The sequence below is a fragment of the Arachis ipaensis genome, chromosome B10 (genome assembly GCF_000816755.2).
Source record: "Arachis ipaensis cultivar K30076 chromosome B10, Araip1.1, whole genome shotgun sequence".
In the NCBI taxonomy this organism is placed as follows: Eukaryota; Viridiplantae; Streptophyta; class Magnoliopsida; order Fabales; family Fabaceae; genus Arachis; species Arachis ipaensis.
The window spans coordinates 6,482,326-6,487,758 of NC_029794.2; the positions used below are offsets into that span (position 1 = coordinate 6,482,326).

General features: G+C 30.6%; 1 long non-coding RNA gene across 1 annotated transcript; it reads left to right on the forward strand.

Moving 5' to 3' along the window:
- LOC107621904 lies at nt 2,081-5,032 on the forward strand. The gene is made up of 2 exons (XR_001615982.2): nt 2,081-2,643; nt 2,723-5,032. It is a non-coding gene; the product is annotated as an uncharacterized LOC107621904 (long non-coding RNA).

Here is a 5,433-nt window from a genome sequence, read left to right on the forward strand (position 1 = left end):
TATATTATTTAATTATAAAATCTATTTTTTATTTTAAAAATTATTATTTTATCATTCATCTATCATGTTTATTAATAATAAAGAACAAAAATAATAACAAATTAGATTTTTCATTAATCGTAATAAATATTTTGACAATCCTAATAAATTAGAATTTTATCCTTGATCCGTTACAACTGTAAACGCTCATAAAATCGTGTTTCTTAAAAATTCAATCAATTGGACATATAACACAATCGATTGAATTTTGCAAGGCATGTGTATTTTTTCTAATTCAATCGATTGTTCTTGTTACCCAATCGATTGAAATCATCAAAGCAATATGGGTTTTCACAATTTAATCGATTGGTTGTGTTACCCAATCGATCGTTTATGTTTTTTTAAGAAGTACAAATAAACGTATCCAATGGAAGTGTTTGAATTGTTAGACTTGGTAGTTAAATATTTAATTTTAAAATATTATAATTTTGAGTAATATTTTAAGTTGGTCCCAAAATATCTTTTATTGAACGTTTTTGTCTTCAAAGGTGAGTATCCGTGATATAATTCGTAGCTAATTGCTTCGATTTAGAGATTTGATAAAATGCTAATTGATTCGATTTGCTGCGACGCTCAACCAATTCCATAAATCGAATTAATCTAATTTGATTTACCATGGAATATAAGCTATATAAATACCATCAAAACGTTGAGCGTACATTATAATGGGACTCAAAATGACAAAAAAAAAATATAAACTATATAAATTCTTTTAGTATAATAATCCAATAATACATTTTAAGTTCACAGTTTTAAATATTGCTAACTAATTAATAATAAAAAATAATAAATTTTATTTACTTTCTAGTATTCCTCAATGTATGTGAATTACTAAAAGATAAAAAAATATATTTTTTATTACACAATCAATTTCATGAATAAAGAATCGAAACGAACAATTGCAACATTAGAGATTCTATTGATTAATCTCAAATTTTTTAATCAAAATAATGGATTATTTTTTGAACACTACAATGAAGAAATTGATTGGATCTCTGTCCATTGCTGCAACTGTGATTATCGCATAATCAACGATAAATATTGGATATTAAAGAGATGGATAAACAATGAAGAAAAATTGGATATTAAGTAGATAGATAAATGATGAACAAAAATCATAAAAAAAATTGATAATCAAGGAGATTGATAAACAATTTCAATTGTAGGATTAAGTAATTGATGATAGATTATTCACCAATTTATGATCTTAATATTAAAGAAAAATAAGATTAGAATATCTAAATCAAAATAAAAACTTAAAAATTGAAGATAGAATTTTAAAGATAAGATAGATGAATAATAAAATAATAATTTATAAACACGAGCAGAAAAATTTAGGATGGCATAATATATGACGCAGTGCACAATTCAATCGATTAGGTACTACAACAAATCGATTAAATTGTAAAAATTTATATTGCTTTGAAGAATTAAATCGATTGGGTAACACAACCAATCGATTGAATTGTGAAAACCCATGTTGCTTTGATAACTTCAATCGATTGGGTAACAAGAACAATTGATTGAATTAGAAAAAACTTACATGGCTGACAAAATTCAATCGATTGTGTAGCAATACCAATCGATTGAATTTTCAAGAAACACGATTTCACGAGCGTTTACGAAAGTAATGAATCAAGGATAAAATTCTAATTGATTAGGATTGCCAAAATATTTATTACGATTAATGGAAGATCTAATTCGTTATTGGTTTGTTCTTGATTATTAATACAAATTTTAAAATTTATAAAAAAAAGACTGAAATATTGTTTTAAAAGATAATAATGTCATTAATCAATCTCGTAGTCTAATTTTTCTTTTAAATGATATTTTTTAAATACCAAAAAAGTCATTGATTCTTTATCTTTAGTGCCCTTTAATTTTTATTTTTTCTTCAAGGGAATTACCAAGAATAATATAAGCAATAACCATAACCTTCATGCAATTAATGATGAAAGCTTAAGCTGATAACATGCAACTATTTATTTAGTATATTCTAATGAACTGTTAGTAGCTGCTCCAGCCAAATGAATTAGTGGCCAATAGAGCAAGGCAGTAAGAACACGTTCGATTAATTGTATTGTACTTGTGAGATTTGAATTTCTACCATTTTGTACATTATTTCCAAAGGACAGAGCCATAGCTGGAAAAACTTTTAAGTACAATTGAAAAAATAGTATGTCACGCATTAAGGAAATAAAATAAAGAGTTGAGTAAAATAGATATGATATGCCAACAAATACTCAAGCAGAAGCCATAAACATCAACAAAAATTTTAAGGGGTCATCCAGATAGACAATATTTAAAATACATACACTACGGCAGAAGCGGAGAGTAGTGGCGGGTAAGTAGCGGTGGTGGCCATAATCGCCGCAGATTGAAAGGATCGCGGCAGAGTTGAGCAGCGGTCAGGTAGAAGCCGCAAAACAGTCCTGTATCGCGGTTGGGCAGTGGAAAACGCTGCCAAATTTGCATACATATCTTCAAGCTTCTTTGGATAATCCTATCTGTTCGGTGCGAACAAGAGAGGGAGCAGGGGCGCGAAACAACCCACTCTCCCTGTGCCGCAATATCCCCAGCGACCGCGGCAAGAAATGCCGCTAGGTGAGGTTCTTATCTTAATTCATTTTTCAATTCCCCTTTTTATATTCTAACCACTAATTGATTTCTCCCAATTTTGAAGAAACCCGCGAGTTGAGCTTCGTAGCGCGCCAAACACTGCCTTCGCTGCTCTACCGTGCGCCATTGCTGTTGATCCATCCACAGTTCTTGAAACCCTACCCCCTCATCCACAGTGTGCGAAATCCCTCTCCTCAGCTCTACCCTGCGCCTCTGTGTGGGTTTTCGAGTCGCAGAGCCCCCATCCGTGCTTCTCTCACCGGCATCGAAGTTTCCTATATCCTCGATCGTGCGCGACACCATTACACCCTCCTCCACCGTGAGCCAATCTGAGCTATTGTAGCCTCTCCCTTGTCACTGGTTTGTTCTTCCACACTGAACTTTCCTTCTTGTTTTCATTCTTGGTTCAGGATTCTGAAAAGGAATTTTTCTATATCTTCTATTAATTGGGGTTAATTGATGCTGTTTAGATAGTCTGAATTCGTTAGATAAATACATTTAGTTTTCAATTAATCTGAATTCTCTGGGTTAGATAGTTTGCTTTGCAATTTTATCTGCTCTGATACTAAGTTCATAGATACTTTATGTACACTGTAACCTTGTGAAACTTTTGTTGTTGGATTGATTCTTGTCTCACAATCCAATTCTCAATACGCTACAAATGTATCTGGAACTGGCACTTTGTTATTGACTTTTTCAAGTGACAAGTGAACATTGGTATTTTTATATTTCATATGATGTGTTGCTGGTGGGTTATTTGTGCTTTACACCTTGGTCTTTATTTTAAACAAATTTGCTAGAAAAGGAGAACATTTTATTTCTTCAAAATTTACATCTGATAACTTTGATCCATCCAAATGGTTTTGATGGAATATTTTTAAATTTGCTTGCTTAGTTGAATCTCTTTGATGCTTGTGCATGTCATTGTACAATTTTACAATTTCTTCTTGCCGTTTAGTTCCTGAGATAGATGCATTATTGGAGTTTTTGGTTTATTGTGTCCGATTCATTGAAAACATGAAAGCTTATTGATTATATTTTCTTTATATTGTGCCTAGTTCTATTCCATGTTTTGCAGCATTTATGCATGGTATCATCTGATTCATGAATGGAATGTTAAAATCAAGAGGCCTATCTAAGTTCTAACAAACATATAGACACATGACCCTATATCCCATTTTATATTTGTGTGATTGGTAACTGTTGTGATCAACATTATGGCAATGACATAGAGAAGTTGCATTTGTATTATTATTTACGTGAAATTAGAAAATAGTACTTAATTAATTTAGAAAGCTAGCTAGCTTAGCTTGATTATATTTTAAATATTGGTAGAGAAATTGTTGTACAGGATTTTGATGTTTTTACATATATGAATAATAATGGACTTATTATAGACTGTGCGTGTTTAATTTAATTTATCATTTATTTAATTGACTTCAATTTCTTTGCCTTGGCGAAAGTTTCCTCTTTCTTTTTCATTTTTGGTTAATGCAGTTTACTGTTTCATTGCAAATGAAGCCAAAATTTTGGAAGAACTCAATTATATGCTTCATTATTGTTACTATAATTATCACTGTTATAGCATCTTCCTTCTATGGTTCAAATCCAAATAAGAGTACCCTAATAATTCAGTTGTCATTCCCATTATCTCTGTTCTATTATGCTTGTTCCCTGCAGAAAGTTGGGATTTCCAGTTAGATTTGTGGTCAAAGTATTAACTACGTTGTTAATGTGTTTCTCACAAATACTGGATTTCTATTTGTGGTATCTTTAATTTTTTAAGTCATGGAATAACTAAGAAAACAGGGCTAATATATTTGATGGTAGGTTGGTGGAGTACCAATTAGTTTTGCAATGTTTATGATTTGGTACATGGGAGAAGGGAAAAAAAAGTTGGAGTGTAGGGTATTAGTTAAATACCACGTGATGTTATTGTTTTGATAAATATATTCCTTGACACAGTCATATAGCTGATTGTGATTTAAGATACCACAGTACTCATCCATTTCTCTCCTTAAGTTTTCATGCTTCTTTCTTTTTGTTTTTATGGAACCCTGTTGGGATCTCTAGTGGAAAGCATATTCTTGCAGTAACTGCATGTTTTTGTTATTTTCTTTTGGGTTTTGGAAATTGTGTTTTAATGCAGATTTATTTGAAACTGAAAGCGTGTAGAGGATCTTCAACGGTGTCTGTTGCTAAGTACTGTGCAAAAAAATTGCAAAATTGTCTCTGAGGAGAAGCTTCTAGAGCACACTTTGATCAAAGTTATTTTTCTTTCAAACTTTGTTATTTGTTATGAGTGTGATGATTCTAATTTATTATTATTGTTCTCAATCTAAGCATGCTCAGATCAAAGGGGCTTAATAGATAACTAATCAATAATTAAGTAGGAGCAGCCATGCTTAATATTCTTCAGCTATATTTTCAAAACAACATTAAGTCTTATTTGTAAAAGTTATTAACCAAGAAACATAAATTGAAGTCAACCTATAGAAATTCATACGTTGTATACATGTGTACTCAAGTTGATAACTACTATCCACATATTATTCAACAAATTCAGTATATATATATTTCGGTTAAGAATGTAATTATTAGTTAATTTTTCTTTATTCTTTATATAGTTACTTTTTTATTCTACATAATTTTTATCCACGTGTCTTTTTCTTTATTCTATGGAGTACATGTAGTACTCTCTCCTTATCTTTATTTCACTTAATTAAAAAAAATAATGATAAATACGTGTATAAAAAATGGTAAAAAATAATAAAA